Source organism: Nicotiana tabacum, chromosome 11 (genome assembly GCF_000715075.1).
Source record: "Nicotiana tabacum cultivar K326 chromosome 11, ASM71507v2, whole genome shotgun sequence".
NCBI classification, from domain to species: domain Eukaryota; kingdom Viridiplantae; phylum Streptophyta; class Magnoliopsida; order Solanales; family Solanaceae; genus Nicotiana; species Nicotiana tabacum.
Window position 1 is genome coordinate 176,713,990 of NC_134090.1, and position 23,700 is coordinate 176,737,689.

At 33.8% G+C, this 23,700-nt stretch overlaps 1 long non-coding RNA gene across 1 annotated transcript; it reads left to right on the forward strand.

Annotated features, from left to right (window-relative positions):
- The first annotated feature begins 11,572 nt into the window (after positions 1-11,572).
- LOC142166600 (uncharacterized) lies at positions 11,573-14,091 on the forward strand. Its single transcript, XR_012697005.1, has 2 exons — positions 11,573-12,323; positions 13,808-14,091. It is a non-coding gene; the product is annotated as an uncharacterized LOC142166600 (long non-coding RNA).
- Positions 14,092-23,700: the final 9,609 nt, after the last annotated feature.

The following is a 23,700-nucleotide window of genomic DNA, read 5'->3' on the forward strand; positions in this document are numbered from 1 at the left end:
TTTTCTTCTTTGCTTTATGTGTGTTTGTTTATACCTTGCTCATATGATTTCTTTTATTTTATGCATATATTATCTTTTACCTTTTTCTTTTCTCCTATTAATTTCTGCTATGTTTTCACTACTCTTCTGCTATATGTGCCTACCGTTAAAGTTATTTGATTTTTGACTATGTTCATGTTCTTACATGCTTCATCTGCTTGTGTTCAAGTTTGTACTGTCTCTTTCTTTTGAACTCGTTTATGTTCTGAGTTTCTCGAATATGTTTTTCATAATTTTCTTCCTTTGTTGTTCAAGCATGCTATCATGTCTGTTTTGTTGAGACTCTGAAAAACAAATGATTTGCTTTCCCACATCCATGTCTGATTCAATATTTGAAACCCTAGGATTTGGGGTTTCCTTTTGACGATTTTGATTTTTGTGTTCGAGTCAGGGTTCCACAATGGGACCCTGGACTCTCAGACTCACTATGAGTCTGCAGGTTGAACCTGCATCTCCTTGCTTATGATTCTGAACTTCTCTTCGATTAAAATTCTCTTTTAAACAACTTGACAGTCTCTTCTTGATTTACATGTTTGAGTGTTTATATATATGAGAACTCTTCTTTTAAAAAGACTTTGCCAACTACTAATTGATTCCGGATTCCTTTAATTGTGTTCACTTGATTGTTACTGGTTTTCCCTAATTGAACCTTTCTTTACCCCTTTTCCTTACTCGATTCATTCGAGTAAAGGTCTGAAGTTTTAATTTTACTGGTTGATTCCCTTTCCTTTTTCTTTACAAGCCGTGTACTATTAGCTTGTTGCCATAAATAGCTTCTATGTACTTACCCTTTATTATATTACTGGGAAAATATTTTTTTAAAATCCCTTTCCATAATTGTTTTACCCACTTGAGATCAGAATCCCTTAACTAAAGGGAGACTGATCAGAATGATATTTCCTTACCTTTTCTTGCTTACTTGCTACACTATAAAAAGGGCTCGACCCTTCTGCATTAAACACACAGGCTTTAAGCTTTAAGCTTTGATAAAACCTTACTCTCTCACATACACTTTCAATCATAATACTTTTTCAATACCTTCTACTCTCTGCTGAGACTTTTGTACTGCTTTGCAATTTAGCTTTTCAAGACTGCTGTTTTACTTACCCGTCTTTCCTGAAATTGGTATGTCTAATTTAATTTCTTGCCTCACCCCCTATATGTTTATTTTATAGTTTCAGTACTCTTTCCCACTTTTCTGTTCATGTTCAGTAGTTAAATTATGTGGGTTTCTTTCCTTGTATCTTGCTTCTATTATGAATCTCTATCCCCCTATTCCCCTCTATGTATCTAAGTTAATGGTTTTGGCCTGGTAGTATCTAAATTACTGCCCAGGTCTGAATTTGACCTTCAATAGGTCCTAACTCCCAATTTAAGCTGACAGGCTGGTCAGGGGTGTGCCAGCATCCCAATTGTTAGGCATGACCACTAGTTTGTCAGGGCTCCTCCCTAATTCCCCCTCTATTGCACTTACACTTACTCTTAGACTCTAAGTTCTGCCCCCCTCCTATGAGCCTTGCCTTGTGGACCTTGAGTTCCCTCTGAACTTGGACATTGGAGGGTTGGTCATTCCTTACTACACTATAATTCTGTAATATAATTGGGTGTAAGCACTGCCTGGAGTTCACAAAGCTCCTTGGAACTTTGACACACCCAAAAGATGAGAAAGGCTTTGGGAATCTGATAGTGGAAGTTGGTTTATCTCATATTATTGGACTTTGAGTCTGAATTAGGCTGTTTAGATGTAGTTGGAATTTCTGATGTAATTTACTTTTTCTGGATTCATTCAAGTTGTAATAATTTGTAATAACTATGGGGTGTATAGTAAAAATGGGGCAGGGTCTCTCATGTTATGCATATGGGGTAGATATCATGCTTTAGGTTTTATTTCTGCAATCACAACATTTTCGTTTATATATCTGCATTTAGAAATTCTACTTATAAGATTGTTTCATTATGCATTTAGAAATCCTGCCTATAAGATTGTTTCATTTCAGCATCAGAAAACGTGTCTATAAGTTTCTATACTTCTGCATATAGAAATCATGACTATAGTCTTCTGCACTTCCGCATATACACATTACGCAAACAGTCTATAGGTTAAAATAATCAATTGCATCCTAGACACCGTGCTTATAGGACTCATGCACTTATGTAACTGTTTTAAACCAATGACACTTATAGATCATGCCTATAGGAGCAAATCAGCTGAATCGGTTTCGTTTCGAATCTAAAATCAGTCATAAGTCCGTAGATTTTCGTTTATAAAACCAGCATCCTTTTCGTATAAATCTGTGTACTCTGTTAGATATCATGCCTATAGGTCTCACTTAGGCAAACTACTAGGTAATTAACCAACTGTATCAGGTTTGATAACTACATCCAGACAGGGCTAATTCGGACTCCTCATCTGAAAAATATGTGATAAATCAGCATGTCCTACGCCTTAATTTATTAAAGACCTAACCAGTACTTGTAAGTCATACTAAATAACTTGCTGCTTTGAATGGGGAGACCTACTTGAGCCTTAATTGCTATTTGTTCACCCTTTAACTGCTATTTGTTTTTTGCTTGTCGCCTAAAATTTTATCCTTTTGAAACTCTGAAAAAGCCCCAACTCCCTCACCTTTAGGATTAGTAGTCTCAATGCCTCCGGGACTAATAGGATTGGGACGGGTAATAGCATGCAATAAGTAATGATACTATTCCGTGCTTTAATACCTTGACGGGGTGGGAAGGGTAGATATGGATATGATGACTGGTGCGCTAATATCACGTGCGACCCCTCTTCTGAGGAGTGATTGCTGGGTATTGCATTGATGTGATCCATATTAATCATAAACCTAGGACCCCCCCCCCCTTCCCTTTTATTTGTTTTCATCTATTCCTTGTCGAATTGTTTAAATCTTTCATCAAATTCCTACCCCTTTTTACCCTTTCTCAAGTTTCGACTTACTTGCAAATGTTGTATGTGAACCCCTTCTTACTTGAGCCCTTAATTGCTTATTTGATTATGTGAAGTCACAATTGTAACATGGCCGGGAACCACACTAGTGGATCTTGAGGGGTGCCTAACACCTTACTCTCGAGATAATTTCTAGCCCTTACCCAAACTCTGGTTCTTCAAACTCAAACCCTTTGTAGTGTCCTAATGCACTTAATCATTAAATGGAGACTCTTCAAATTCCAAAACTCAATTCCCAAAAGGGAATTAGTTGTCCTCCCAAATGTCACAGGCCCGATTTTGCTTTTTTAGAAAAAGGGGGCGCGACATCGCATTTGCAAAGGGAATCTCGCATTTGCAAGGAGGAGCTAGCCTAGGCTGCTTTCACAATTGCGACAAAGCCCTCGCATTTGCGAGCCAGAACTAATTGAAGCCTGCAATTCCTTAAGTCCAAATATTCACAGAAATATTCCTTAAGCCCAAATATTCACAGAAGCCTGCAATTCCTTAAGTTCAAATATTCACTCCGTGACTTATCCAAAACTCACCCGAGCCCTCGGGGCTTCAAACCAAACATGCACACCAACCTAAAAAATCATACGGACTCGCTCGTGCATTCAAATCACTAAAATAACATCAACAACTATGAATTTTGCATCAAAATCATGAAATTTTCTCAAGAACTTCAAATTTCCAATTTTCTCAAAAACGATCCGATTCACGTCGTTTAAAGTCCGTTTCTTACCAAAGTTCACATACTTATCTTAAATCACATATAAGAACTGTACCGGGCTCCGAAATCAAAATACGGGCCCGATACCATCAAGTTTTAAACACATTTCACTTTCAAAAACTCATAAATATTCCAGAAAATAATTTTCTTCAAAATTTTATTTCTCGGGCTTGGGACCTCGGAATTCGATTCCTGGCATTCACCCAAGTCCCATCTTTTCCTACGAATCCTCCGGGACCGTCAAATCATGGGTCCGGGTCCGTTTACCCAAAATATTGACCGAAGTCAATTTAAATCCATTTTAAAGTCAAAATTCATCATTTTTAACAGATTTTCACATAATGGTTTTTCGGCTACGCGTCCGGACTGCGCACGCAAATCGAGGTGATGCCGAAAGAGGTTTTTAAGGCCTCGAAACGCAGAATTTACTTTTAAAACAAGTGATGACCTTTTGAGTCATCACAGGTACGCGCTTTGCGCGTGTACCCCAACTCAATGAATAATTTTTTAAAAATAATTACATAAATGTTATTTAAAAAATATTTTAATTATAAATAAAGGTTAGGCTATAGAAATTGAAAAATATTCATCCTATATTGCGAACTCAATAAAAAAAAACTATGTCTCATAGAGTCCTCAATCACCATTCAATTATATTTAGTCCTTAAATTTTGTTCCAGTTTTATAATTATATCATTTTAATTTCACAAGTTATTATATTTCCTTGTTAGTTTCAAGAAGAACACATCACTCTTGAAGATGGAAGAGCTTTTTTGAAAATATTTTTATCAAATTTTTCCGGGAAGACAAAAATAGAATTAGCTATACTTATATGATGATTCTATTTTTTTTTTTGAAATAGCACAAACTGAAGAATTGAATCTTATATGTCTATACTTTTTGAAATATTTTTTTGAAAATATTTTTATCAAATATTAGCTATACTTATATGTCTTCTCAAAATATTTTTCGTCAAAGGTCACAATATTACCCTTGCAGTGAGGTTTTAGTTACTAAAAAAATGATTAATGATGACTCAATTTGAATAAATTTTATTTTCTATTATTTCATTATCATTTGTTCAAGTTTGCATATTAACCAAGTTAACTCTTAATACTATACTACAACGATTTTGACCTATTTTCTAATTTCTTTCATCACCAGTGATCTTTTCGAGGAAACAAATTTATGGTCCCTAAGATTTGAGCCAACTAAAAAAATAATTTTAGGTTTATAATTTGAAAAGAATAGAATTGGATTCTTTTGCTAATTAAATAACTTTAATACTTAAGTATTTATTCTTAATATTAAAAAATAATAATCTATTTTTGTTGATTCAAATTCTTAATATTAGCTTATTGAATTTTAAATATTTTATTATGATTAATTTAATAAGATTATTTTATTTTAAAATGACCAAAGAATCGCATTTTTGCACTTTGTATTTACTAAAGCATTAGTGTTATTGACTTTTGCCAATCATTTTTTTCTCTCTCTTTCTTTTTTGTATTAATAAAGATATCTCATAGTTATTTATTCTTATTGTTAAGCGTATTTTTTTAAATACATAGCTCTCTCTCTCTCTCTCTATATATATATATATATAAAGGAAGAATATGTAAAAAACGTTTGGTAAACTTTTATTAATTATTTTGCTCATGTTATCATGGGTAACGTTGAACTCTGAATAAAATATATGGTACATTGTTATTATTTGATTAATATAATTATTTCTCCTATTTCTTATTTATGGAATCGTTTGGTTCAATCCTATATTTTAGTAGAAGTAAATTGAAGATGAAAGGAAACTTTATTAAACGTAATATGTTAATGAGTTTTAAGTCCTAGGTATTAGGTTTTTAACTTAATTCAAATAAGGAAAAGTTTAATAGCTAAAATTTTGATTTATTTCAAAATCCTGAATATTAGGTGAATAATTAAATGACAATTTTGTCTAATGTGAAATCTATTTTTAAAGGGTAAAAAAGACGAACAATTCCCTAATGGCCTTCGTGCTTTTAATATAGTACTAGCATCTATGATCGTGCGTTGCAGGAGAAATGTATACCGACAACAATAAACATTCAATTTCATATAAACACAGTACGAAATCAGTTTCTTAAATAAATAAAAAATATAATATATTATACAAACTAAGTCATAAATAGTGTTTTGACATAATATAGAGAACAAATTAATTCTAGAATTACAAAGTTATGTGATTGAAGCTGTAAAATAACTTAACGAATGTACTATTATTTACTATTATGAGAATTTATGATTTACTTCAGTTAAGACATTAGGTATATAACGTCTAATGTACTCAAGATAAAAATATATTGATAATGGAGAAAACTAAGCTTAAAAGTCATTTGAATATCATTGTCTTTCATGAGACTATTTTTTGTTGGACGTTATTCTGTTTCAATTATTAAACAATTTTATATCTAAAATTTTTAAATTCTTAGCCACATATTGAAAACACATTTCTTTGATTATACATAAGAAATCATATTATACAAAAGTTATTGCTAAGAAATTATTCAACCCAAATTCTTATTGTTCGAATCAAATCAATCATCACAGATAATCTTGACATGTAACTTAGTATATCTATTTTTGAAAGTGATTAATTTATTTGGAGTAGTCACCAATTGACATTTAACGTTTTTGAATTGCAAATTAGCGTGTATATATATATTAAAAGATCGCTATACCTACCAAACCAAACGTTATATCCTTGTTGTTGATATGTAAACATTTCTTTTTTACTATTTATCTTAGACATAGAGTGAAAACTCATTTATAATTTATTCGAAGGAATAAAATTCATTATATCAGCCAAACACTCATATTCAAACCTATTCATGCTTACCATGCAACTCTAAAGTCTTATGTGCGGGTGTTGATACTTTTGCCAATCAATATATATATAAAAATTTAATTTGTTATATAAACTTTTAATTTGTTAGATAAAATTTTAATTTGTTAGATAAACAACACATAAAAATACAAAATAATGTAATTCCTCTGTCCTCGCTATAGAGCAATCTGATAGCTTTCTGATTTTTATATTGTTTGAAAATTGGAAGTTTACGTCTTCTTCTTTTTCCCCCAATGATAGGTGGCTTTAAGAAATTCTACTATTAGTTGGTAACAAACTCCTATATTTTAGGCACTATAATTTGATTCACGTTGTTTTATGGTTTTAAAATTTCTAGTATTAGTTAGTTTCAAACTCCTATGTTTCAGGCATTAAATATTACAATTTTATCCCATATTTTATTTTTTTGTTTGAAGAATTAATCTAATTTTGAAGGGTATAAAAGTCAGCCAATATTTCAGGGATTTTTTTGTCGTTCAACATTTAGCGTTCCAACATTCATGCTTTCATAACAATACTAGTATCTATGAACGTGTGTTGCACGTTAACAATGGCATGTGATAGTTTAAACATTTATTTATATGAAGGGATAATAAAATTTAATTAATGCGAGAAATTTTATGTATAATAATATAACAATCATCTAAATGCGGAAAAATATTAAATTACATTAGCATAATACAAAAACAACAACAACAACAACAACAACGAACCCAGTGTATTCCCATAAATGGGATCTGGGGAGGGTAGTGTGTACGCAGACCTTACCCCTACCTTATAAAGATAGGGAGGCTGTTTCTGATAGACCCTCGGCTCAAGGCAATTAGCATAATACATGAATTTAAAATAAAAAGACTTCATCAAAACTTACACAAATGATCAATATTGTCATGTTAGTTAGATAACTATCTATTACTTCCTCTGATCCACTTAGTAACTTTTTGGTCGATTTCACACATATTAAGGAATCTATTTTTTAGCATTAATTATTAATTTAATTGACTATATTAACCTTAAGTGGACCGAAGGAAGTATAGTTTAAAAGTATTTAACGTGATGGAATCTTACCAATCACTTCTTTGTGGATGATATTTTTGCGTGTATGTTTTCTCGTAATGATTTGGTTGCTCTGCCTTAACCAGAACTCTTATTGTCGATCTTGATATCCCTCTAGAAAGTACAACATACAGTTGTTCGTGCATTAAAACATATTGCGGTAAATATAGTTCAATATTTAGGATGTTTGTCCTTGTGCTTTATTTCTTATATTTGCAAAACATAAACATACTAAAAATTATTTTCACACAAATTTAAAAGGATATTCCTTAGTTTCGGAAGACCAAAGTTGAATTCAGGGATATGAATATACTTAGAAGCATAATTGCCTAGTATCATAATTTTTGTGTATATGACGTTATTGTCAAAACTTTTATATACCATTTGTGTGCTATTACATAAGCTATTCGGCATATCTAAGTTTTTCAGTAGCATGAAGGGCATATTTTTCTTCAAAATTAACCTATATACAATGGAAGATCAATTTTAACTTAGTCTATTATATATACGGTGACACTAACATACGTAAGAAATAAATAAACTTGACAACAAACATGTATGGTAGAAGGACATTTGATATTTAAGTATTCTTCTTGGTAGTAATTATTGGTATCATTTCTGCTAAGTCAAAAACTGAAAAATATTTTGTTTTTACTATAAAATCTTGCAGTCAACCTTATTTAGTTAATCAATATATTCATATCTGCTAGCTACGCATTTTAATCTAATGATAGAAATATATCTCTTATTAAATGAACTACTATTATTATTGGAGTTGATAACCAAACGTATAGGAAGAACCAGATCATCTTTTATTGGATGCTCTTTTTCGTATTTGACACGAAGCAAAAAGACACTGAATACTGGATTTGTTCTTACTTTATATTTCTTGTAAGTTGAATCTTTTTCATTTGAGGCCAGAAGTTTAACTTTGGCCAGCTAGCTTTTACAGTCTCTGCTTTTGTCGATTTTGGAATTACTGGTAGTACTTGACAAATCACCTCCCAAACCATTAACTTTTTTTACCAAACGATTCATTAATATCCAATATTATCTCTAGAACTTCAGGCAGTTGTTTCTATCGTTTGACACTCAACCATAAGTGCTTCATCACATATTATTAATTTTGCTTTTCTTATAAATTAGCAATATTCTCTGCTTTGATATATTTATGATGATTATTTAAGTTGTTTGAAGAGTTATATAAAATCTAAAGTGGGTAGCCTCACAATAAAATCGTTGTTGGCACACCACTTACTATTATTGCTAATAGTATCATGCCTCTTGATATGATATTTGCAAGTAATGCATGAGATAAAAATATTATTGTGATCCCGCCGGAGGTATCTACAATGAATAATCCCGCTTTACCAGAGTCAACTCTTTATAATACAGTCTTGAAAGCTTGTTCTTATTTAAGATTTAGCATTGATTCTATGCTTCCTTAGACACTTGTATAATATTTTGATTCTTAATAATATACTAACTTTTTTATTTTGTGTTCTAATTTTTTTAATCTCTAACACACTTTTTATGGAATAAATTTATGTATCCTAGTTTAAAAAAAAACTTGAATAAGAATTTTAATCATATGATGAATTTAAAAAATAACTGAATCAGATTCTCTTGCTAAATAATTAATTAAAAGATTTACTTCTTTAGTTTTAACATAAAAAATAATTTATTCTATATTGATTCAGATCTTATTATTAGTTCATCTCTTGTTTTGAATATTTAATCTTAATTATAATTTTATCCGTCATAAATTTTATTTTCAAATAGTTAAAAATTGATATGATATTTCACTTTTAGATCTTTATGTTTGTAGAATCATTAGTGGTATTGACTCTTACCAACTATTTTTTTTTCTCTTTCTCACACATTTATATTCTTAAATATTTTCTTAGTTGTTGCTTAATAATTGAGTATTTTTTAGTATTACACAAAAAATTGAATAATAACATATTATTTGAGTAGAAAAATATTTTATATATAATATAAAAATATATTATCGTGTGGATATTGCTTTTTCTCAACTTCAACTCTTTATGCAGTCCATTTAATATTACTTTTATTTTTTCTTGGTATTAGGCATTATGGAGTGTTAATGTATTGCGAATACAGAGGATTCTTATGGAATTGATTTTATTAATCCTTTCTATATATTTTTAATAAGCATTTAATAGAATTTTTTTAATTTAATATTTTAAATATTAAAAATTAGCATAGAAGATATTGTAGTCCAAAAAATAGGTTATTACAGTTATGTCCTTTCCCTATAAGTTCTTCCATTTAATATTTTAGGGCTATTTGGTTTATTAATATTGTATTTTTTTTCTTTTATAATAATATAGGCTCTCCTATTTCTAAACGAATTTGGACAATATAATACATTCTCAAATTAGTTAAAAAAATAGGTTATTGCAGTTATGTCATTTCCTTATGAGTTCTTCCATTTAATATTTTAGGGCTATTTTGATCTATTAATATTATATTTGCACTTTTAAATTAAATATATGCTCTCTTTTTTTCTATATGGATTTGAACAATTTTCTACTTCTTTCACCATTATATGTACTTCTCTTTGCAATTACACATTCTTTTGTGATTAGAGTGTCATCGATGTTTTATGTGAACGCTTACATAAAAAAAAATTGGCAATTAAAGAAATTTTATTAATTACGAGTAGCTGTACAAAACGAGGGCAAAACAAACTAGTTCACGCCCCTCTCAAAACAACTGTATTCTATGCAACTAGAAGCCTTAAAAACATCCAAATACCTATAGTGGACATCAAAAATACCTATAATGAACAAATAAACTCAAATAATTTCCTGTTGCCTCTAACTCTTATACACAGATAAGTCTTCAGGTCATGTAGTATTGCATCCCTGCTTTTGGCCTTGTGCTGATACACCCGGTTATTCCTCTCAATCCATATTTCATATATAACAGCAGCAAAACATGCCTTTAGCAGAACACCTGGTGCAGTTATTCTTTTAGCTATCTTAGAAACCCATCACCACTCCAATTCCTAGTTCAAGATGGTTCATTGCCACTTCATCCAACTTAGCACATCCTGCTAGATTAATCTTGAGTAAGGACATTCAAAAAAGATATGTGAAGAGGTTTCTGGGCAGGAGTTACATAACATACATACACGATCCTCTTGCTCCTTTAGGTAAACAAATTTTCTCTCATGCTACTAGGGCTCTTCTAGAGATAGTGGCTTCACCTGTCCACAAGTAACTTCTACATGTAGCCTCAATCAGTTTAATCACATTCTGAGGCAGAAAAAATAGCTGTGATTAGTATGCTTGAACCCCAAATAAAATAGCTTTTTAAAAAAATAGAGCATTAAACCCATCAATTCATGGGCCTTGTTATCATCAATATCAAAGAGAGCATCTTTGATTTCCTCTTGAGTTATCTCCGAACACATATCCCTTTGTTGTTGCATGTGTAAGCACGTGATTTTTGCCCTATATGAGAATTACTCCCAAAAAATTCAAAAAAATAAAATAATTTTCTTTGGTGTGCAATTTTGTGATATTTTGTGATATTTTTGAATAATTATTTGTATTTGTCTGTGCATGTTTATTTGGTAAATTAATAAAAATACAAAAAATGTCGCATTTTGCATGTAAGATTTAATCCTATAATTGTTAGTAATTAAGTTTGGTTTACAAAAAATAAAAATTACAAAAATAGGCATCGTTTGCATTTTTAGCATTTAATATCCAAATATACAATTTTATGCTTAATTATTACTTAATTGTGCGTTAATTATTATTGGGAGCTAATTTGCGCTTTTATAACTTAATTTAGTTCTTAATAATAATTTAAATATTTTTATAATTTAGTTTTAGAAAAATAAAAGAAGAAAAAAAGAAAACAACAATACAAAAATCGGAATTGGGCCTCTTCTTCAAATTCAAGCCACAAGCCCAAAAAATACCCAATCTTCCAAAATGACCCAGTACATTTCGAACTGGGTCGACCCAGTCCATAACCCAACACCCCTATTATCTTACAAACAACACAAAACAAAAAAAAAAGGAGAAGAAAACCCTAAAAAAGGCTAAGTCATCCGCCCCCCTCCTATCTTCTTCTTCTTCCTCAAGCTCCCCTCCCTAGCATCAATGGCTGCATTTCCTCACGCCTCAACACACACACACACACACACGACATTCTCCATCGTCCCATCGACCCCCAACACGAGCAGCCATGGCTGCTTTCCCCCCATTTCCCGTTGTCAAAACCAAACGACCATTGGAGTAGCCTCACGTCCACCACTGTTGCTGCGTTTTCTTCCGGTCGTTGCAGCTGCTACTGCTGTTCCTTCGTCATCCATGGAGGACCTTCTGCTTCCATCTTCTCAACCTCAAGTCCAAACGACCAAGCTGCTCTGTTCTCCAAAACGCAGCAATGAGAGCTGCTCGAAACCAGCCCAAAAACGAGCTCCACCGTTGCTCTGTCGTGCTGCTGCGTCGCTGCGTTTTCAGCTTCACCAATGTTGCTGCTGGTCACGTTTCTGCTTCAGCTGCCTCGTCCAGCTTCTGCCTCATCGATATAGGCATCCATGGCTGCCATTACGGCGCCTCAACATCGAGCTTTGGTCCATCGAGTCTTTTGTACGTCGACTCGAGTTGGTCGTTCAACAAAAGGTTCCGTTTCTCCATTCTTAATACCTGTTGTTAATTTGTAAATTCTTTACATAGAAATGACAGCCTTGTTGCACCCCCGATTTGTTTGGATTTGTTGATAAATTCATGAAGGTGACAGATTCATGTTTGTTATGTTTGAAGTTTGTTAGTTCTTCATCAAGTAATTTAATCTCGAGTGTTTATTTTAGTGTGAATCGTTCATTTTTGTTATGATGTTTGTTTTAAGTTGAAGTTAAATTAATTATTTGAAGATTAGTGATTTGAATATGTTTATTTATTTTGTTTAAGTTTAATTCGAAGTTTGAACAAAGTTTGTTTGTTATTGTTATTGAATATTTTCATTCATGTTCATACTTTGTTTGGTTGATCTTGAATCCGAAATTTGTATAGTTTGATTTCTTGTTTATCATTTATGATTATTTCTTGAATTTGTCTCATAATCTTGTTTAAGTTTAATATAGGAATTGTTTGTTGTAATGCTGTTAGAGTTGATTTTAAGTTCCATATTATTGAATTTAGAAATCTGAATATACTTGTTTGTTGTTGTTGTTATTGAATCCTAAAATAGGTTTGTTTGTTGCTAAAATATTGTTCAATCAAATTTTAGTTGTTCTTTGTTGTTCAATCATGTTCATGAGATTTGTTGTTGAAATGTTGAAGAAATCATATTCATGAGATTTGTTGTTTGAATTTATGTAGAAATTGGTCATATTGACTATATTTTGGTTGAGTTTGATTAATTGATTTGTTATAGCTGATGGGGTAATTTGGTAAATCCCAGTATGTTTGGGGGTAAAATAGTAATTGCAATAAGGTCGGAGGGGTAGTTTAGGAATTGTACATTTTGTAATTTCTTATATGAAGCATGGGGGAAAAAATGCAATGGGGTGGGTTGTGATATAGTTGTTTAATATAAAGGGGGGACAAGACAAAATTTAGTGGGGAGAAATCTTGTATTTGTTTAGTGAAGCATGGGGGACAAAATATAATGGGGTGGTGATGATATATTTATTTAATGTAATGGGGATGAGTGGGAAGATAATGGGTTTGGTAGGGGAAAAGGATTGATTTTAATTGATTAAAGGGTTGGAATTATATATAGGAAGTCTTGAACACAGAACAAGCACACACAGATAGAGGAACGAATCTGAAGATACGAGAGAGAACAGAACAGAAAAAAAAAACGAGAATAGGAAAGAGAGAAAAAAGGGCTGAACATTTAGGAGAAAGAAAAATTCCGAAAAATATTTAAGCTTTCAAATAAAAAAAACTAAAAAAAAAAATCTTCTGCTTTCTTTATTGTTTGAAATCAGTATTAATTGTTGTTGTTTGATTCAAAGCTTGAAACTTTTTTGGGATTACTGCTCTACTGGTTTGCAAACTCTTTTCCTGGGTTGTTACTGTTGCTGGGCTGTTGTTGCTGGGCTGTACTGTTATTACTGCTGCTGATTCTCATCTTCATTTTCTTTTGCTTCCAATATCAGGTACATATCTGTAAACTCATGTTATGAAAAGCTTCAACATGGCAAGTAAATGAAGTTTGGAATTATAAGGATGTCTTCTACTCATTTAAATTTTATTAGTTTAAGTTTCAGTTTTGTTTTAGTTGGTTAATATAGTATTATACTTGACATGATAAACTGTTAACTAATTAACATTCTGGAGTAGTAAATTCCACGATAATCTTATATGTTTTAAGGACTAGTGATGACATTTACTGTTTGAATTGTTGAGATAGGGAACATGGCAGAAAGTTGGCCATTAATTACATTTTGTGATACTGTTGGTTAAGCGTAGGATAGTATGGAAATACCAAGAAACTACATTACTGGCATATCTCGTCCAATATTTGATTTTGTTCAAAGCTAGATGATTGTTAGTTGTATTTTGATCATATATGGCGCAATAATGGTTATGTGTATAATCAATAGTTGAAAGGTGAATTGATATAATCCGTTATGATTACAATGTTGGAATATTGCGAACAGTTCATGATGTATGTTTGCGTTATATGTGATGTCGTCTTATTAAATCAATTGGTAGATTAGTTCTCTTTCTTAATAACAAATGGCCATAGTTATTTTGAGAGTGTGATCAACTCAATTCTAAAAAAAAAAAAAACAAAGTATAAAAATAATGTCAATAATTTTACAAAATATAGAGTTAGTGTTTGCAAATATTCGCATAGGCCGAGAATAAGAATTGGTTTGATTATATTTATCCTAAAATTCAATCATCGTGAGCAAATTAACCAAATAATCATACATTTGGATTAAAAACAAGAGGTGTAGAAGAAGATTGGATTTATAAATTGCAACATTTTAAGAATGTGTAAATAGCATTTGCTACAAATAGAATAATGCAAATTCTTCGATAAAATATTAGTTTGTTTATCCGTTTAAATCTTTCCGAATTTTGCGTGTAATTCACTTTTTATACTAATACCATATTAACTAATAAAATGGTAAGTGTAGCCACACGTTATTTATTCTTTATCATTAATTTCTTAAATTTGAATAATCTTTGAGAGACATAACTCATACGTGTAAAATATAACTCGCGGTCAACGCCTAATAAATTTTGAATTCTTTTTTCAAGAAATTTGGTGGCATCCCAATCGGTGATTCTCCATGACTCTCACATTTAAAAATAGATGGATGCAATAAACATTTGTAGAGAATTTATATTACCATCAAGAATATTTGCATAATTAGGGATGCGTTCGCGCGACTTGATTATACTTCTAAAGGCAATTCGGATTATGCGTTCGCGCAACTTCGAGCAAATTTTTAATAAAAGGGGTTCCTCGGAGGATGTTAAAATAATTTCATATAACCCGAGATGTGCAGTTCACTATTTAATAATACAAGGGTGATGATATTCTTAATTTTATTTCGAACATATTTTTTTTATAACAAAAATATAAAAATATTATCAATCTTATTGTGTACACGTATGCGTGACACGATTCTCTACGTTTATAAAAAATATATAATACGAATATACGTGCGCGTGATTCGTTTCAAAGAAGGGTCTATAATCATAAACAATCTAAGGCGGTAACGAAATCAGGCAACAATAAAAAATATATTTAGTAAATCGAGATAATTAAGCCAAGTATAAAAATGGTTAAGCGACCGTGCTAGAACCACGGAATTCGGGAATGCCTAACACCTTCTCCCGGGTTAACAGAATTCCTTATCCGGATTTCTGGTTCGCAGAATGACAAACAGAGTCATATTCTCCTCGATTCGGGATTAAAACCGGTGACTTGGGACGCCATAAAATTCCCAGGTGGCGACTCTGAAACAAATAAACAAATCCCGTTTCGACTGTCCTTTAATTGGAGAAAACTCCCTGCACCCTCGCGGGGGCGGAAAAAGGAGGTGCGACAGCTCTGGCAACTCTGCTGGGGATAAGAGTTCCAGAATCACTGGTTCAGGGTTCAAGAATTTGAGCTTAAAATAACTGTTATAGTTGGTTTTATTTTTTATCTGATTTTTACATGATATATGCCTAATGTGCTAAATGATGCTTTTACCGCTTTAATGTTATCTGAATTGTGTATATAAAACTGCTACGAAACCCTTCTTCTTTCTGAATCTTCCGAATTTTTGGTGTACACGTGCGCGTGGCCCACCTTTATGTTAGAAGTCATACCAAATAAAACGAAGTTGGGACAAGTAACTAGGCCGGGTAGACTTTCGTGCTCCCGGTATGTTGCCCCCACTTCGGCTCAAGCTGTCCACTTGGGTAAGCCAGGGCTAGAACAATATGCCTCAGGTTTTTCACTTAGAATGACTCAGCTTCATGTCGGATCCCTAGTAGGAACGTTTGTTTGCATCACGTGCATTTGACTTTGGAGGCTCAACACAGGGGTTGGGTCTGTCTAGGACGGGTGTACCAAAAATGAAAATGACCATCCTGATGCATCTTACTTGATCCTACTTGCGCATTTATTTGATTCGGACTTGTGTGTTGACTGACTTTTGAATATCAAGAATAATATTTTGAAATGGAAAAAAAAATAAGCGGTTAGGGAATTGATTGTTTATTTTGAAAAAAAAACCCCAATGCCCGAATACCGTCAAAACTCTTGCAGAAAATTTGAGAAAATGAAAAAAAAATGTCTTATTAGTTTGTTTTACTAAAAGCAAAGGGAAAAAAAAGTCGTTGTTTTGTCTTATTTTTTTTTAAAAAAACAAAAAAAATAAAAAAAATATAAAAAAGGAAAATAGTTTGTCTTCCCCTGAAAATGACAATGAAAAAGAGTCTTACTTTTAAAATAATTTTTTTTATTCGTTTCTGAAAATGCCAAAATGAAAATGAAAAGAGTCGTGCTTTGAGAGTGGTTTTGTTATTTGTTGTTGAAAAAGAAAAAAAATCATGTTTTAAAATAGTTCGGTTAATTGGCCCGAACTACGCGGGTTTGATTCTCACCGGATGTGAGATACGTAGGCAACCCTCATCGGGTCCAACCCCACCTTTTTGCTAAAATAGCCAAAAACCAATAAATAAATAAAAACGTGTCAAAATTTTAATTTTGTCATAAATAAGTCGGGTGGTGTCTAACCTCTCCTTTTGCTAAAATTAGCCGAAAAAAATATGTCAAATTTTAATTTAGTCATAAAGAAGTCGGGTGACGCTGTTTTATCAAGACATAGCCGAATGTTCCCGAAAGGGACGCCGGAAGGCTGACTTTGCATAAACAGCCACCTTTGGGTCATTTTTTAAGATTTGGTCCAGTTGACCCACACAGCCTTAAAAATCTTCGTCCCCGAGACGTTGAAAGGCCGTGTTTGCAATATTGAGTTTTCTATTTTGAAAAAAAAAATGATAAAAAAGAGTCATAAATAAGTCGGGTGATGCTGTTTTGTCAAAAATAGCCGAATGTTCCCGAATGAGACGCCAGAAGGCTGACTTTGCATAAACAACCACCTTTTGGGTCATGTTTAAGATTTTGGTCCAGTTGACCCACACAGCCGTAAAAATCTTCGTCCCCGAGGCGCTGAAGGGCCGTGTTTGCAACACCCGGTTTTTATTGTAATTTGAAAAAAAAAACAAAGAGTCAACCGTCAGGTGAATACCGTTTTAGTCAAAAATAAGCCGAGCCAGCTTCGGCCGCGTCTTAAACCGTTCTTACCGAAATAGCCTTAGAGTATCTTTCAGTTGTCGAAAGGCTATTTTCGTAAAAGAACGGACAAGTTTGTAAAGTGTCAAAATAATCCTCCTCGGCCTCAAAATTCATGTGAGATTTGGAAGGGGCCACATATGCAAAAATAGCAGTTTGGTTGCATTTGTCAAAACGGGGAAAGGAAGCTGGCCTTTTTGTTTCAAGGTTATAAATCTTTAATTAGAATATGTGGGTTGTTTGATTTTCGAGTTTGTAGGTCATCTTCAAACCTTTGAAACCCAATTTATTTTAATATGAAAATCGAAAAAATGATTAGTATTGTTTATCTTTTATTGGTCCGAACTACGCAAGGTCTGATTCATGCGGGGTCATGATACGTAGGCAATCTCCATAAGATTCGACCACAACAAAAAATGAAAAAAAAATGAAAAAAAAATCGAAAAAAAAGAAAAGAAAAAATGAAAAAAAAATCGAAAAAAAGAAAAAGAAAAAGAAAAAAAATGAAAAAAAATGTTGTTAATAATGGGGACCGACTGAGTCCATTTTAACCTGTTGTTTCGAATCACAAAGAAAGAAGGTGGTTGGTTTGTGGTAATCCTGACAATGACACCCAGAATATCGCGCAGAATCCTTTACTTGCACCTCATGATACACACTCTGCGGGAATCGGGCCTGATAACAGAAGCACTCGAATCCTATTGGGGACTTGTTGACGGAGGTTGATGATATTAAAGCTGATAATGGTCTTGGCAGTATTGATGCGAATGCTCAGTGGCTAAGATGCCAATTTTGATAAAGTGGGAGGACGCTCCGTTCCTTGGTTAGCAAGAGAGAAGCTTGTGGTGGCTTATTTTGTTGTCATTTCTGTTGTCCGGATTATTCTTAGGATTGTAATCCGAATATTGTCTTGTGTCAAACCTTCTGATCTTTCCAGTTTGTCATATCAGTTTGTTTAAGTTTTGTCGAGGCTGTGTTAGGATTTTATTCTGGTTGTTTTGTTTGTTTTATTATTCAAACCATTTCGCCGGTAGTCTAATACAAAAGTCGGTCTTTTATTGTTTCCAGTCATCTTTTGTTTAGTCCCTTTTATCATTTTTTGTTCAGCGCCGATTCTCGTGACATGACATGCGCACATATTGGGCCTAATCTTAAAAGTTAATCATAAAACCCTCGGAAGGTGATTAAAGCATTGAAAGGAAATAAGAATGGTTTGAGATTATTTGAAGCCCGAGTCATGTGGAACTGGGGCAAGTTAAACATAAAGAAAACCGTTAAATGCAGGGTTCGCCAAATTGGCATGAGGGTCGTTCATGAGAATGAGAGTGAGAGTGTCGCCCAGCAGTGCTTTAGAAATGACAAATGAAAAAGCAAGTGTTTAACATAATTGTCAAGTCCAGCACCATCGGAAGAGACTATAAATCTATGTTCAATCGTGTTGTTTGCACTTGGCATGTTTTGAAGACTGGAATGACGAAGACATTTTTGTTCTGCTACCTAAACACTTTATCCTTCATTATCCCTTTTGAGCCTTATTTATTTTCTTTCATACCCCTCGTTTGGAATCAATAGCAACGACTAGGAAATACGAGCCTGGAAGGTAAAGGAAAAAATAAACAAAACAAAAAAAAAAACGAAAAATGAGAGAAAAATGATAACAAAAAAACAAAAGAAAGTCAGAAGACAACAGAGGAATTGGGAACTACGTTTGACCTGATTCCTCAAAGAGGATACGTAGGCGCCTCACGGCTCGGTCATAGGGTGCATAGTGTGCATGGTGTGCATAGTGTAACAAAAAATTTAAAAAATATATATAATAATAAATAATCCCCAAGCAAGAAACTGGGGCAAAGGTTGCGCTTGTTGTAAACAAATATGATTTCGAAGGTTGTAATTTTGAACCCCAAATTTGATTTGTTTTTGTGCCTTTAATACCCTTTCTTTCTAAGCCTATCCAAAAAACCCACATTACGGTCCAAAGAAAGACCTTCTGACCAGTCTGCAAAAGATGCCAAGTCAGACAAATGAGAGTCTTACCGGCGAACATAACATTCTGTTCCACAGCAGAAAGGACTCTAATCTCCAGCAGAGAGAGTCATACCGGCAACACTCCAAATCCCCAGCTGGAAAGTGATATAAATGAGAGAGTCTTATCGGTGAAAATCTTCACGGACACCATAAGGCGATGAAAGCTGAGAGAAAAACCCAAAATGAGAGAGGCTTGATAGTGAAAACCCTTCGGGCACTACAAGTCGAATAAGATTAAGAATCAGATGGGGAATTGCCAATTGAAGATCTTGAAAGATGATTGACAGCAGAGGATAGGCCACATATGCATGTCATGACCATTAGAGTCGGTGTCTGCGTGTGATAGGTTTTTTATTTATAGTTTCTTTTGTTAAAGAGTCATCTTTTTCCTTTGTCTTTTATTCTGTTCCTTTTTATCTTTCTCCTTTCATAGAAAATTCCCCAGTAGAGTCTGTTTGGTCAGTACCAGTGGGAAATGACTTCAAAATAGGCCATCAACTCTCCAATCATGCAAGAGGAGATCTGACTAGTACATCCAAGTGGTATAGTCAGCAAGGAACAAGCGCGAGGCCAGTGTCAAGAAAGATATCCCCAGCAAAAGGGAATTGACAGAAGGATTGACGAGTGTCAAGAGGGATATCCTTGCAAAACCAAAGGTTATAAACCTCAAGGCCAAGGCCTATGAACACAGCAAGGAGAGCAATGAGCATGATTTGGGAAATTCATGCGAGACTAAAAAGTCGGGGAAAAGCCAATTTCCGAGCTGTTCCACAAAAGAAGAGGGATATCCCCAGCGGAAAGGGATTATCCCTAGCAAATAATATCATCCCCAACAAGTTGTGGAACGCAGAGCAAGGAAGGACAAAGGGAAAGCCATCCCCAGTAGGAGTATCACAACCAACCACCGTTTTTTTTAAACTAACAAATTTTGTTTAATTTGAAACAGGTAAAAGAAATGGCATTGGTGTCGGAAAATGCATTCCATAAGGGAGACTGTAAAACTGGGGCAGAAAATTTTCATTTCATATGGAAAATTTTCTGGAAGTCAGGTACCCATTCGAGGAAGAATAAAAATAACACCAGTCTCAAGGGAAGTGGTCTTTGAACCAGTGTTGCCCCCGACATAATAAGTTTCCAATGAAGGAAGTTGATCCCCAGCAGACAGAACAAAGGGATGACATTTGTGCTCAGAAAAGCAAAGAGCCATTATCATCCCCAGCAGCTTCCAGAAGAATGAAGCATCGATTTGGAAGGATAAAATTCCCCAGCAGCGTTATCCTCAACAACGTTATCCCAAGAAGATAACACTTTTATCCCCAGCAGTGTTGAGAGAAAATAAATTCTGAAAAAAAAAATTTGAATTTGAAGGAGGGGAAGAAAGGAGACTCCCACAGTGGTATTATCCCCAGCAAGCAAGAACAAAGCAGAGCGAAGGAAGGAGAAAAGAAAAGAAGAAATTACGAAGGTAAGTTTCTCAAATCATTGATCTTTACATTTTCCTCCTAGGATAAAAGTCCTAATCTGATGAATTTCTTTCCCGATACAATCTTGGTCCGATGAAATTTTTCTCCCAAGATAAGATATCAAATCTTAGTCCGATGAATTTTTCTCCTAAGATATCAAATCTTAGTCCGATGAATCTTTCTCCTAAGATAGAAATCTTAGTCCGATGAAATTTTCTCCTAAGATAACAAATCTTAGTCCGATGAATCTTTCTCCTAAGATCATAACAAAATGGACCTAGTTTGACGATTTATCTCCTAGAGTCACAATCTTGGTCCGATGAAATTTTTCTCCCAAGATAAGATATCAAATCTTAGTCCGATGAAATTTTCTCCTAAGATACCAAATCTTAGTCCGATGAATCTTTCTCCTAAGACAGAAATCTTAGTCCGATGAAATTTTCTCCTAAGATACCAAATCTTAGTCCGATGAATCTTTCTCCTAAGATCACAACAAAATGGACCTAGTTTGACGATTTATCTCCTAGAGTCAAAATCTTGGTCCGATGAAATTTTTCTCCCAAGATAGTATAATAAAATCTTAGTCGGATGAATCTTCTCCTAGGATCAAAATCTAGTCTGATGAATTTTCTCCTAGGATAATTTGAAAAAAAGAAGAAGTTTGAATTTGAAAAAAAAAAGTTGTTGAAATCTCGCCAACCTAAAGAAAGGAATGGCATTTTATTTTTAAAGTTGAAGTCAGGAGCCCGCCTGAAGAAAGGAAAGGCGTTTTTTGGTTGAAGTCAGGAGCCCCCCTGAAGAACAGAATGATGATTTATTGGTTGAAATCAGGAGCCCGCCTGAAGAAAGGAAAGGCATTTTTTTAAAAAAAGGTTGTTAAAATCGTGCCAGCCAAAGAAAGGAATGGCATTTTTGAAAAGTTGTTGAAGTCAGGAGCCCCCCCTGAAGAACAGAATGGCGATTGATTGGTTGAAGTCAGGAGCCCCCTGAAGAATAGAATGGCGATTTATTGGTTAAAGTCAGGAGCCCCCTGAAGAACAGAATGGCGATTTATTGGTTGAAGTCAGGAGCCCCACCTGAAGAACAGAATGGCGATTTATTGGTTGAAGTCAGGAGCCCCCCTGAAGAACAGAATGACGAATTATTGGTTGAAGTTGGGAGCCCGCCCAGATAACAGAGGCATACATTTCAGTCTTTACATTTCAAGCATTGAAGTTGAGAGCCCGCCCAGATAACAGAGGCATACATTTCAGTCTTTACATTTCAAGCGTTGAAGTTGGGAGCCCGCCCAGATAACAGAGGCATACATTTCAGTCTTTATATTTCAAGCATTGAAGTTGGGAGCCCGCCTAGATAACAAAGGCATACATTTCAGTCTTTACATTTCAAGCATTGAAGTTGGGAGCCCACCCAGATAACAGAGGCATACATTTCAGTCTTTACATTTCAAAAGTTGAAGTTGGGAGCCCGCCCATAGAACAGAGACATACATTTCAGTCTTTTCATTTCAAGCGTTGAAGTTGGGAGCCCGCCCATAGAACAGAGGCATACATTCAGTCTTTTCATTTCAAGCGTTGAAGTTGGGAGCCCGCCCATATAACAGAGGAATACATTCAGCATTAATTTTCAAGTATTGAAGTTGGGAGCCCGCCCATACAACAGAGGCATACATTTTAAGATCAAGTCAGAGGACAATAAAACAGAGGGTTACAATAGGAATCCCCAGCAGGAAACAATAAAAATCCCCAGCACCGGGAAGCAGAAGGTTGCAACAAGAGGTCACAGCACAAACTCAAGTGCATGTGTCAAAAAGAAGAAAAGCACCGGAAAAAATGCAAGCAGACAAGAAAGCAAGGCAACAAGAACAAATTGCAGTCTAGCCTAGCTTCTTGTTTTCTTTTAAGCACGGTGTAACAAGGAGATCGGAAAGCAGTGGTAATAGCATGCAACAACAGTAACATTGCAGTCCCACGGTAGTCCCAGCTACCAAAACTTCCTGAACTACATTGACCTGATTCCTGTTTAGCCCAGGATATGTAGGAAACCTTTGAAGCAAAGGTTCGGTCAAATCTTTTTTAAAAAAAAAAAAAACTTCACACGGAGTACTCGGATGGGCAAAAATCGCTCGCTTTATCTTTGCACGAAAACCCTTCGTGTCTTCGGGCAAAGAGGGGCAGTTGTAAGCACGTGATTTTTGCCTTATATGAGAATTACTCCCAAAAAATTCAAAAAAATAAAATAATTTTCTTTGGTGTGTAATTTTGTGATATTTTTGAATAATTATTTGTATTTGTCTATGCATGTTTATTTGGTAAATTAATAAAAATACAAAAAATGTCGCATTTTGCATGTAGGATTTAATCCTATAATTGTTAATAATTAAGTTTGGTTTACAAAAAATAAAAATTACAAAAATAGGCATCGTTTGCATTTTTAGCATTTAATGTCCAAATATACAATTTTATGCTTAATTATTACTTAATTGTGCGTTAATTGTTATTGGGAGTTAATTTGCGCTTTTATAACTTAATTTAGTTCTTAATAATAATTTAAGTATTTTTATAATTTAGTTTTAGAAAAATAAAAGAAGAAAAAAAGAAAACAAAAATACAAAAAATCGGAATTGGGCCTCTTCTTCAAATTCAAGCCACAAGCCCAAAAAATACCCAATCTTCCAAAACGACCCAGTCCATTTCGAACTGGGTCAACCCAGTCCATTACCCAACACCCGTATTATCTTACAAACAACACAAAA